This window comes from Piliocolobus tephrosceles, chromosome 16, assembly GCF_002776525.5.
Source record: "Piliocolobus tephrosceles isolate RC106 chromosome 16, ASM277652v3, whole genome shotgun sequence".
Classification (NCBI taxonomy): Eukaryota; Metazoa; Chordata; class Mammalia; order Primates; family Cercopithecidae; genus Piliocolobus; species Piliocolobus tephrosceles.
Window position 1 is genome coordinate 51,635,931 of NC_045449.1, and position 12,958 is coordinate 51,648,888.

Sequence of the window (12,958 nt, forward strand, 5' to 3'; positions counted from 1 at the left end):
GCCCAGGCTGGAGTGCAGTGGCTGGATCTCAGCTCACTGCAAGCTCCACCTCCCAGCCGGTAGAATGCTGATTTAAATGTGTTTATGAGAAAATGTCCCCTCATCACCTGAGTTAAAACACCCTTACAATCAAAATGGCAGGGTAAAAACTGTGGGCTCCAAAGTTCATGCTTTCCCTAATTTCATTTCTTTAAAAACAAACATTTTTGGCTGGGCACAATGGCTCACGCCTGTAATCCCAGCACTTTGGGAGGCCGAGGTGGGTGGATCACAAGGTCAGGTGATTGAGACTATCCTGGCTAACACAGTGAAACCCCATCTCTACTAAAAATACAAAAAAATTAGTCAGGTGTGGTGGCATGCACCTGTAGTCCCAGCTGCTTGGGAGGCTGAGGCAGGAGAATCACTTGAACCTGGGGGGTGGAGGTGGAAGTGAACCGAGATGGTGCCACTGCACTCCAGCCTGGGTGACAGAGCAAGACTCCATTGCAAAAAAAAAAAATTGGTAGGTAACTGTGTTTTGTTTTATTCTTAATGTTTCTTTTTTCTTAATCCAGTGAAATTGAGCAGTGGGGGGTTGTATACCAACTTTAGTGACACTAATGTTAATAAGTTCTGATGACCTGCTACCATCGGAGCAGCTGAATATTTCTTAATGAGGAACACTTCTTTCTGGGTGGTTAAACTTAGTCATCCATCCCATAAAAATCAGAAGACTCCTCTGCTGCCTAAACAGTCAGAAAAACAGTTTAATTTTTTAAAAAAAGGTTTAAGATTCAAGCCTATTTTCAGGCTCATCCTCTAAGAGAAATGAGTAAGCAAAGGCTGAGCTGTAATCACAACATCCAGGGCTGCACTCAGTTGTGAAGCATCAGAACACACACACGGGCAGCCTGAGCGCCTCGAGTGCCCCTGCTGCCGCCACTGTTACCAGAGAAAAATGAGGTTGGTTCGCCTGGCAAGTAACAAACGACTTGCCATGAGAACACAGGGTTTTTTGTTGTTTTTGTTTATTGTGGGGGTTTTTTTTTTGAGACAGAGTCTCACTCTGTTGCCCAAGCTGGAGTGCAGTGGTGTGATCTCGGCTCACTGCAACCTCAGCCTCTCAGGTTCAAGTGATTTTCCTGCCTCAGCCTCCCAAGTAGCTGGGATTACAGGTGCCTGCCACTATGCCCAGCTAATTTTTGTATTTTTAATAGAGATGGGGTTTTGCCATGTTGCCCAGGCTGGTCTTGAACTCCTGACCTCAGGTGATCCACCTGCTTCAGCTTCCCAATACTGGGATTCAGGCATGAGCCACCGCGCCTGGTTGGAGAACGCAGGTTTTGATCAGTAGGAGTTTTACTCAGCACAAGAAAGAAGGACACTGGGCGTGTTCTTGAAAGCAGTGTCTCCCTGAGGGAAAGTGACAGGAAGGTTTTCCAGGGTGATAGAAATGGGAGAGGGTGCATGACCACTTATAGCGGAGGGGTCCCAATTGTCCAGATGCAGTGAGGCATTATGCCAGCCCATACATGTGATGGTAAGGAAACCGTTGCTCCTGCTGGGGTGCAGACTCTAGCACTGTCGTGAGGAAAGTTCACTCTGGTTCATCTGTGAGTTGGGGTCTGTCAGGAGCTGGTTCCAACAAACAAAGAGGACCACATTCCACATAGGGTTCAGTGGAAAACAGGTTGCAGGGCAGGATGCTGTAGAACAGGCTGATAGCTCAAGTTGACTAAACCCTTATAATCCCTGGAGACCCTTCCTGTCTGCTTATAGCCTCCCCATCCCCCCAACACTGCCACAGCAATGAAGGGCCCAGCAAGGCACCTCCACAACCTGTTCCAGCCCCAGCAGAGCATTCTTCACTCCTCTCTTTCCGTCCCTCCTCCATCCAATCATCAAGTATGTCCAAAACCCACTCCTCCCCCAGATCTGAGTCTCCATCTCCTCTCACCAGAATTAGTGTCAGCCTCCAAACAGACACCACCTCCTCTACTCCCTCCTCTACCCCCTCATACAGTTTCTCAACACAGCAGCTGTGCTGATTACTTGAAAATGAGGCCTGGCGTGGTGGCTAACACCTGTAATCCCAGCACTTCGGGAGGCCGAGGCAGGTGGATCACCTGAGATTGGGAGTTCGAGACCAGTCTAAGCAACATGGAGAAACCCCGTCTCTACTAAAAATACAAAATTAGCTGGGTGTGGTGGTGCATGTCTGTAATCCCAGCCACTCGGGAGGCTGAGGCACGAGAATCGCTTGAACCCAGGAGATGGAGGTTGTGGTGAGCTGAGATTGCGCCATTGCACTCCAGCCTGGGCAACAAGAGTGAAACTCCGTCTCAAAAAAAAAAAAAAAAAAGATCAGACACTGGCCCTGTGCTTAAAACCCTTCATGGGGTGAGACCTCACTGAGAGTAAGAGTAACCTTACAGGGGCCCACAAGACCCCTTTCTGTCTAACTTCATCTCCCCCCACTCTTCCCTGCAGCCCCCCCACTCAGCCCCTGCAGTCCCTGGTGCAGACCAAGCACACTCCAGGCATAGGGCCTTGGCACTGCCCACCCCTCTAATGCTCTACCCCCAGATACCTGCTTGCCTGATGCCCTCATCTCTGGCAAGTCTCTGCTCATTTCTCAGTTCCCCTTCTCCTTCCCTCCTCTCCTCTTCCCCTCCGCCCTCGTCCTCCCTCCCTCCTTCCCTCCCTCCCTCCCTCCCTCCCTTCCTTCTTTCTCTTTCTTTCAATGGAGTTTCACTCTTGTTGCCCAGGCTACAGTGTAATGGCATAATCTTGGTTCACTGCAACCTCCGCCTCCCAGGTTCAAGCGATTCTCCTGCCTCAGCCTCCTGAGTAACTGGGATTACAGGTGCCCGCCACCAAGCCCGGCTAATTTTTTTGTATTTTTAGTAGAGACGGAGTTTCATCATGTTGGCCAGGCTGGTCTTGAACTCCTGACCTCAGGTGATCTGCCCACCTCGGCCTCCCAAAAGTGCTGAGATTACAGGCGTGAGCCACTGCACCTGGCAGTTTTTTTTTGTTTTGAGTTTCACCCATTTTTTGGGGGTCTCACTGTTGCTCAGGCTGGAGTGCAGTGGTGCAATCACGGTTCACAGCAGGCTAGACTCAAGTGATCCTCCCATCTCAGCCTGCAGAGCACCTGGGACTATAGGTGCACACCCCCACACCTGGCTAATTTTTTTGTATTTTTTTTTTTTAGAGATGAGATTTTGCTGTGTTGCCCAGGCTGGTCTCAAACTCCTGGGCTCAAGCAATCAGCCTCAGCCTCCCAAAGTGCTAGGATTACAGGCATGAGCCACTGACCTCAGCCTATTTCTATTTCTTAATGAGATCTTCCAGGACCACCCTATTTAAAATTTCAACCCAGCCCGGCACGGTGGCTCAAGCCTGTAATCCCAGCACTTTGGGAGGCCGAGACGGGCGGATCACGAGGTCAGGAGATCGAGACCATCCTGGCTAACATGGTGAAACCCCCCTCTCTACTAAAAAAAAATACAAAAAAAAAAAAAAAACTAGCCAGGCAAGGTTGCAGGCGCTTGTAGTCCCAGCTACTCGGGAGGCTGAGGCAGGAGAATGGCGTGAACCCGGGAAGTGGAGCTTGCAGTGAGCTGAGATCCGGCCACTGCTCTCCAGCCTGGGCGACAGACTGAGACTCCATCTCAAAAAAAAAAAAAAAAATTTCAACCCACTATTACCCTCCTCTCCACACTCCTACCTCCTGGATTCCCAATTCTCCTTCCCTTCCCTTCTATGTTTCTTTTTATGTCCCCCTTAGCACTTACAACTTTTTAACATAATGTATCATGGTGGGGCAAGGTGGCTCACACCTGTAATCCCAGCACTTTGGGAAGCCAAGGTGGGCATTACCTGAGGTCAGGAGTTCCAGACCAGTGTGGCCAACATGGTGAAACCCCTGCCTTGTACTAAAAATACGGAAATTAGTTGAGTGTGGTGACACACGCCTATAATCCCAGTTACTCAGGTGGCTGAGGCACCAGAATCACTTGAAACTGGGAGGCGGGGGTTGCAGTGAGCTGAGATTGCACCACTGCACTCCAGCCTAGGCGAAAGAGCGAGACTCCGTCTCAAAAAAAAAAAATACAAAAATTAGCCAGGCGTGGTGGTTTGCCCCTGAGGTCCCAGCTACTCTGGAGGCTGACGGAGGATCGCATGAGCCCAGGAGGCAGAGGTTACAGTGAGCCAAGATCATGCCACTGCACTCCAGCCTGGGTGACAGAGCGAGATCCTGTCTCAAAAAAGCCAGGCATGGTGCCTCATACCTATAATCCCAGCACTTTGGGGGGCAGAGGCAGTTGGATCACTTGAGGTCAGGGGCTCGAGACCAGCCTGGCCAACATGACGAAACCCCGTCTCTACTAAAGATACAAAAATTAGCCAGGCATGGTGGTGGACGCCTGTAATCCCATCTACTCAGGAGGCTGAGAATCACTTGAATCCACGAGGCAGAGGTTGCAGTGAACCAAGATCGCGCCACTGCACTCCAGGCTAGGCAACAGAGCAAGACTCTGTCTCAGAAAAAAAAGAGAGAGAGAGATCTCCAGTTTGGCTAGAATGATGGAGTTAAATGCACAAAATATCAAGCATAAATTTAATTGGAGAAGAACTGAAACTCGTCAAAAATAGAGATGATAATTTCCAGAAGGCCACAGCTTGTCCCTTGATTTCCTACTTGCGTTTTGGGAAATGCCATACTCCACATCGCATGGGCAAGTCATCCGAAGCCACATGGGAACAGAACAACCAGAAGCCTCCTTCCAGGCTGGCCGAATGAGGGGTTCTTTCATCTTTTTCTTCTGGCGGAGGCCTTGGCAGCCACAGGCTCACAGCACCCTCTGCTGTTAAATTGCAAAGGATGGTGCCTGGGTTTTGAGACTGAGACTGCTAAAGGATTCTGGTCTGGGGCAGGAAGAAAATTACATGAGCAGAAGAAATTCAAAATTGTTTTAATACCTCTAAATAAGTAAATAAAGAGCCAGGTGTGGTGGTGCCCAGTTACAGTCCTGGCTACTCGAGAGACTGAAGTGAGAGGACCACTTGAACCCAGGAGTTTGAGGCCAGCCTGGGCAACAGAGGGAGAGACCTCATCTCTACAAAAAAAAGCTTTTTAAATTAGCTGGACATAGTGATGTGAGCCTATAATTTCAGCTACTCCGGGGGCTGAGGCAGGAGGATAGATTGAGTGCGGGAGTTCAAGGTTACAGTGAGCTGTGTTGTGCCACTGCACTCTAGCCTGGGTAACATAGCAAAACCTCATGTCAAAAAAAAAAGTTTAATGTTCTTAATTGATTAATTTTTTAAAAATTGTTTTCATGAAAAACTTCAGGATGGGTTAATTTTACTGGTGACAGGAGGCAATGATAAAGCCAAGAAAAATTATGCAGCTAAACTTATTCACCAAGGCAGATTTTCAGCCTTTTCCAAGCCAAGTGATGGAAATGCCCAATTCACCCCCACCGAGGTTCCAAAAACAGGAAAAACACACTTTCTAGCAGTGTTAGTGAAACTCATGTAACACTGTCTCCATTGAGATCCAGCCCTGAGTAACAAAATGGGGGAGACGAACAGGCTTAGAATTATATATAGGGGACTGGGGCATAGCTTTCAGACCCCATAAAGAATAAACCTCCAGCTTTTCGGTTCCAGCATTTTAATACGCCTACCTGCCTGAACAGAGGTAAAATTAGAGACTACATGGTAACATTACAATAGAAGTTTTTACTTCTATTTATAACTTGCTTATTTGGTTATTTTTCCTTACCAAAAGCACAAGACAGCCTCAATATCCTTAAATGCCCCAAGTCCTAAAGTTACTTATTTAACCCTGAGAGATCTAGCCGTTGCAAAATAGAACAGCTATCAGTCATGAATCATTTGTGTGCCTTTTTTTTAAGTCAATCAATTTTTATTCAGGGAATTGCATTTGTGTTGTGATTTCTTCCACTGTCCATCAAGGTCACTTTAGAGCCTCTAAAGAACTTGAGTCAAAATAGTTATCTTCAAGTTAGCCCTTCTTAATGAAACGGATGCTTATTTTAATCCAGTTGTCCTGTCAGCCCATAATTCTTTTATTTTGCTTCTGTCATCTCCTTTTAATGTGGATATACTGAAGAAGACTTCAAAATTCACCAAGAATCTTTGGGATCTAATTTCTTTTCTTTTTTTTTTTTTAATGGAGTCTCGCTCTATTGCTAGGCTGGAGTGCAGTGGCATGATCTTGGCTCATTGCAACCTCCCCCTCCCGGGTTCAAATGATTCTCCTGCCTCAGCTTCCCGAGTAGCTGGGATTACAGGCGTGCCTCACCACACCCGGCTAATTTTTGTGTTTTTAGTAGAGAAGGGGTTTCAACATGTTGGCCAGGATGGTCTCGATCTCTTGACTTCATGATCCGCCTGCCTTGGCCTCCCAAATTGCTGGGATTACAGGCGTGAGCCACCACGCCTGGTCACAGGATCTAATTTCTTCAACCAATTTAAGGTCATTTTTAGTGTAGGTGGATCTGCCTGGTTCTCAGTTTGACACCCTCTCTAAACATAAATGAGTTCAAATCATATTCATTCCTAAGTGATCGCACTCAAGAATAGTTCAGATGTGTGGAATATGCCAATACCTTTAACTCCAGACATCATGTTCTCAAGATAAAAGCCTTTCAAACAAAAAGCCATTTTATGTATCAAGTCAACATGAAATTGGAATACAAAATTAATACAGCTGACGATTTCGCTCATATCCCATGCTGTTTATCTATTCTACAGTCCTAGAATCAACTTTTTAAATTATTATTAAGAGACAGAGTCTGTCTGTGTTACCCAGGCTGGAGTACAGTGGTGCCATCAAAAGTCAGTGCACCCTCCAACTCCTGGGCTCAATCCTCTTCCCTTAGCCTCTGCTTCCTGAGTAGCTGCAACCACAGGCACATGCCGTGATACCCAGCTAATTTTTAAATTTTTATGGAGATGAGGTGTTACTTTCTTGCCCAGGCTTAAAGCAACACTCCCACCTAGTGTGGGGATTGCAGACGTGAGCCACTGTGTCTGGCCTGGAACCAAACTTTATGGCTATCAATACTGCCATAAATTAACTGTCTCAGGTATCAAAATATCCCTTCTTATATGTATCAAAACTCATACTGAACAATGAGTTCTAGGTTGCAAAAGAGGATTTATTTTTTGCACCTATCCATAAGTCTTTGTCCACAAGTTAAACAAAAACATATGTAAGTGCAGTGTGTGCTCTTTTTAAGTACATTAGTGGACATACTACTGAGAGGCCATGCCGCACAGGGGTTAGGTGACTAGACTCGGGAGCCAGGTTGCTAGTTCAAAGATGTGCCCTTCCATTTACTGAGTGACTTTAGGCAAACTCCTTCTCTTGGTGTCTCAGTATCCTCAGTTGTGAAATGGGGATAACATTAAGACCTATTTCGGCCGGGTGCGGTGGCTCATGCCTGTAATCTCATCTCTTTGGGAGGCCGAGGAGGGTGGATCATGAGGTCAGGAGATGGAGACTATCCTGGCTAACACGGTGAAACCCTGTCTCTACTAAAAAACAAAAAATTAGCCGGGTGTGGCGGTGAGGGCCTGTAGTCCCAGCTACTCGGGAGGCTGAGGCAGGAGAATGACGTGAACCTGGGAGGCGGAGCTTGCAGTGAGCCGAGGTTGCACCACTGCACTCCAGCCTGGGCGACAGAGCGAAACTCTGTCTCAAAAAATAAAAATAAACATAAAAATAAAAAAAGACCTATTTCATGGGGTTTGTTAGGACGATTAAATGAGTTAATTTTTGTAATGTGCTCACAACAACGCCTGGGAGAACTATGTAAGTGTTGGTTTAATGCCAACCAATAATTAAATGATGCTGAACAATAATACAATAAAAATTATACAGTGGTTTGAAGTCGGCTTTTCACTATTTAGAAAACTGACAGAGGTGTTTTGTTTTGTTTATTTTGTTTTATTTTGTTTCGTTTTGAGATGGAGCTTCGCTCTTGTTGCCCAAGAGTAGGAGTGCAGTGGCGTGATCTTGGCTTACTGCAACCTCCGCCTCCTGGGTTCAAGCGATTCTTCAGCCTCAGCCTCCCAGGTAGCTGAGATTATAGGCGCCCGCCACCACACCAGCTAAATTTTGTATTTTTAGTAGAGACGGGGTTTCGCCATGTTGACCAGGCTAGTTTTGAACTCCTGACTTCAGGGGATCTGCCTGCCTCGGCCTCCCAAAGTGCTGGGATTACAGCCGTGAGCCACTGCGCCTGGCCTTGACAGAGGTTTTATCAATAATATCTTCTTTGTCTTCGTGAGGTCTCTTTCAGGCTGTTATGCCTTGGTCACCATCTCCTGCTGAGGTCTAACAAAGGGTTTACTTTCTGCTAAGGGGAAGAAAAGTTGGCCTCATGGGGTCAGAAGAAATGGTTTAGCAGTGATGGAAGAGGCTCTTGGAGTGTAAAGTGACACAAGCAAATTTCGTGTCAGTCTTATTCTTTGCTTCCTTGTAACTGCCACATAAAAGGTGCCCAACATATGTATCGTTCATTGATGAATCCGGTAACCCCAAGACAATGGTCATCTTCTGTGACTGGCAGACAATTCACAGCTCTAGAATTTCTATAAAGAAAAGGCTAGGATGGGTGCAGTGACTCACGCCTGCAATCTCAGCACTTTGGGAGGCCAGAGCAGGCAGATCACGAGGTCAGGAGTTCGATTCCAGCCTGGCCAACATAGTGAAACCCCATCTCTACTAAAAATACAAAAGTTAGCCAGGCATGGTGGTGCACACCTGTAGTCCCAACTACTCAGGAGGCTGAGGCAGGAGAATTACTTGAATCCAGGAGGCAGAAGTTGTGGTGAGCTGAGATGGCATCACTGCACTCCAGCCTGGGCAACAGAGCAAGACTCTATCTCAAAAAAAAAAGAGAGAGAAAAGGCTGAAGGCCGGGTGCAGTGGCTTATGCCTGTAATCTCAGCACTTTGGGTTTGTTTGAGATGGAGTCTCACTCTGTCACCCAGGCTGGAGTGCAATGGCATTATCTTGGCTCACTGCAACCTCCACCTCCCAGGTTCAAACGATTCTCCTACCTCATCCTCTCGAGTAGCTGGGACTACAGGTGCACACCACTTTGCCCAGCTAATTTTTGTATTTTTAGTAGAAACGGGGTTTCACTATGTTGGCCAGGCTGGTCTTGAACTCCTGACCTCAAGCGATCCTCCTGCCTCAGCCTCCCAAAGTGCTGGGATTACAGGTGTGAACCACTACACCCGGCCATAATCTCAGCACTTTGGGAGACTGAAGCAGGAGGATTATGTGAACACAGTTCTAGACCAGCTTGGGCAACATAGTGAGACCCCTGTCTCTACAAAAATTTTAAAAATTAGGCAAATATGGTGGCATATGCCTGTAGTCCCAACTACTCAGGCAGCTGAGGCGGGAGAATTGCTTGAGCCCAAGAGGTCAAGGCTGCAGTAAGCCATGATCACACCACCGTACACTGCACTCCAGCCTGGGTGACACAGGGATACCCTGTCTCAAAAAAAAAAAAAAACGAGGGATGCTTAGGCATGGCCATGTGATTGGAAGGGAAACCAGCAGACTTCTGTCAAGTAAAGAAAAATATCAAGGTTTTAAAGAATTAAAGTTAACTTTATTCAGAAGTCTTACTAAGGACTATAGATTGAGGCCTTTAGCCTAGGAGCAGGCTCTGGCCCAGTGTTTCAGACCCCTGCTTATATCCAGGGGTGGAGGTTCTGTATATGCAAAATCCCATCAGACTTGCTCAGAATTACATGAAAGCGGAATCACAGCAAGGTTTGTGTGTCAGAGTACATCTGGTCCTGGATCACAGAGGTATCATCACTAACCCCGTCAGATGTCATCTTATGTGTAGGAGAAATCAGGGATTAAGGCCATACTTTTTTTTTTTTTTTATTGAGACAGGGTCTCACTCCATCACCCAGGCTGGCATGCAGTAGCACAATCATGGCTCACTGCAGCCTCAACCTCCCAGGTTCAGGTGATCCTCCCACCTCAGCCTTCCGAATAACTGAGACTGAGAATACAAGTGCACACCATCACGCCCAGCTAATTGTTGTATTTTTTTTTTTAGGGACGAGGTTTCACCATGTTGCCCAGGCTGGGGCTCATTCATCTTTTAAGGAATGTAGTGACTCAGGCAAGAGGACAAGAGATGTGGGGGCTGTGTGTTCTGTTTTATTGTCTTCAGAGCATTTTTCTGGAGAGCTGCAGGTCTTCACAGAGTCAGAAGCTTTGGAAAATTATGCTGGCAAGCAGAAATGGGCAAACGTGGCTTATGTTTGCCACTTTGTCTCACACTTGTCTAAAAACTGTGTTGCCGGCTGAGTGCAGTGGCTCACGCCTGTAATCCCAGCACTTTGGGAGGCTGAGGCAGGTGGATCCCGAGGTCAGGAGACTGAGACCATCCTGGCTAACATAGTGAAACCCTGTCTCTACTAAAAATACAAAAAATCAGCTGGGTGTGGTGGCACGCACCTGTAGTCCCAGCTACTTGGGAGGCTGAGCCAGGAGAATCACTGAACCTGGGAGGCAGAGGTTGCAGTGAGCTGAGATCGTGCCGCTTCACTCCAGGTTGGGTGAAAGAGCGAGACTCCATCTCAAAAAACAAAAACAAAAACTCTGTTGTCTATTAAACTATGTTGGCTTTATTTCAGATGGCCTGGATGCTGGAAATTAGGAGAAAACTTAAATCCTCCCCCAGCTTCCTTTGACACCACCACTACCCTCTCCTACCCTCTTCCTCCCATTATTCTCTATTAGTTTACCTGCTCTCTTCCTCTCAGATTCAACAGAGTTTATAATTTTACATGTATTTGATTGTTTTCTTTTCTTCCTTCTCCACAGCTGTAAATGCCGTAACAGGGACCACGGCCGGATTACTCACCAGTGTGGCCCCAGTGCTGGGTACAATGCTTGGCACACATTACACTCTCAATAAACATCTGTCATATAAACAAATGAATTCTGTGATTATGTATCATATGCACAAGTCAACACAAGTTATGTATTATGAAAGGGAGAACTTGAATTTTCACAGAAGAAAATGTTGATTCCTCCCTTCTTAAACACTTGGCCTTTTAAATAATTAATTAATTTTAATTGATACATATAAAATTGTAGGCCAGGCACGATGGCTCATGCCTATAATCCCAGCACTTTGGGAGGCTGAGGTGGGCAGATCACCTGAGGTCAGGAGTTCAAGACCAGCCTGGCCATCATGCTAAAATCCCGTCTCTACTAAAAATACAAAAATGAGCTGGGCGTGGTGGCGGGCACCTGTAATCCCATCTACTCAATAGGCTGAGGCAGGAGAATTGCTTGAAGGGATGCGGAGGCTGCAGTGAGCCGAGATCACACCACTGCACTCCAGCCTGGGCAACAGAGTAAGACTATGTCTCAAAACAAAAAACAAATTGTATATATTTATCATGTACATGAAGTTCTGAAATATGTATATATTGTGGGATGGCTCAGTCTAGCTAATTAACATGCATTGCCTCACATGACTATCATTTATTGTGGTGAGAACACTTAAAATCTACTCTCTTAGGGCGGGAGTGGTGGCTCACGCATGTAACCCAACACTTTGGGAGGCTGAGGCGGGTGGATCACCTGAAGTCAGGAGTTTGAGACCAGTCTGGTGAACATGGTGAAACCCTGTCTTTACAAAAAATACAAAAATTAGCTGGGCGTGGTGGTGGGTGACTGTTATCCCAGCTACTTGGGAGGCTGAGGCAAGAGAATTGCTTGAACCCAAGAGAAGGAAGTTGCCATGAGCTGAGATCACACCACTGCACCCCAGCCTGGGTGACAAGAGCAAAACTCCATCTCCAACAACAACAACAAAACACTACTGTCTTTGCTGTTTTCAAGAATGCAATACATTAGTTTTTGGTGGTTTTGTGTTTTTGAGATTGAGTCTTGCTTTGTCGCCCAGGCTAGAGGGCAGTGGCGCAATCTCAGCTCAACAACCTCTGCTTCCTGGGTTCAAGTGATTCTCCTGCCTCAGCCTCCCGAGTAGCTGGTACTACAGGTGTGTGCTACCACACTCAGCTAACTTGTATTTTTAATAGAGATGGGGTTTCACCATGTTGACTAGGCTGGTCGTGAACTCCTGACCGCAAGTGATCCGCCCGCCTCAGCCTCTCAAAGTGCTGGGATTACAGGCATGAGCCACCACGCCTGGCCTAATACATTGCTATTAAACACCTATAGTCATTGTGTAGTACTACAGTTATCTTAAATTTATTTCTCCTATCTTGGTCAACCAAGGTGGCGCAGACCTGTAATCCCAGAACTTCAGGAGGCCAAGGCAGGAAGATCACTTGAGCTCAAGAGTTCAAGACCAGCCTGGGCAACATGGCAAGACCCTTTCTCCACAAAAGTAGAAAAAAAGTAGCCAGGTGTGGTGGTGTGCACCTGTAGTCCCAGTTACTCAGGAGGCTGAAGTGGGAGATCGCTTGAGCCCAGGAAAGTCAAGGCTGCAATGAGATAAGATTTCCACTGTACTCCAGCCCAGGAAACAGAGTAAGACCTTGTCTCACAAAAAAAAAAAAAAAAAAAAAAGCAAACAAGCCTACAAGCAGACAAAAAAAATCAAAAAATGTATTCCTCCTAATAGCGTGTATCCTTTGACCAACAACTCCTCAACCCCTCTCCCTCTTCCGAACACTTGGCTTTGAGGTTGGTGTTTTAAAATAAACAGGGATATTTACTAACAGGCCTCTGCCACAGGTCACTTCTGCAGGGAGTTTATCGCTCAGCAAGAGAGAGAAAGCTGTCCCTGTGGGAGCCTCTTCTGCTCCAGACACAACTCCAGCTCAGTTAACTAAGTCCTGCTTGTTCCTTAGTTTGGAGCCTGGCACTCTGCCTGTAGTATTTTGCACAGAAGATACAGACCTTTCTAGAGAAAGA

General features: G+C 46.6%; 1 non-coding gene across 1 annotated transcript; it reads right to left on the minus strand.

Annotated features, from left to right (window-relative positions):
- Window positions 1–7,116: 7,116 nt before the first annotated feature.
- Window positions 7,117–7,244, minus strand: LOC111537738. Its single transcript, XR_002730099.1, has one exon. It is a non-coding gene; the product is annotated as a small nucleolar RNA SNORA40 (small nucleolar RNA).
- Window positions 7,245–12,958: the final 5,714 nt, after the last annotated feature.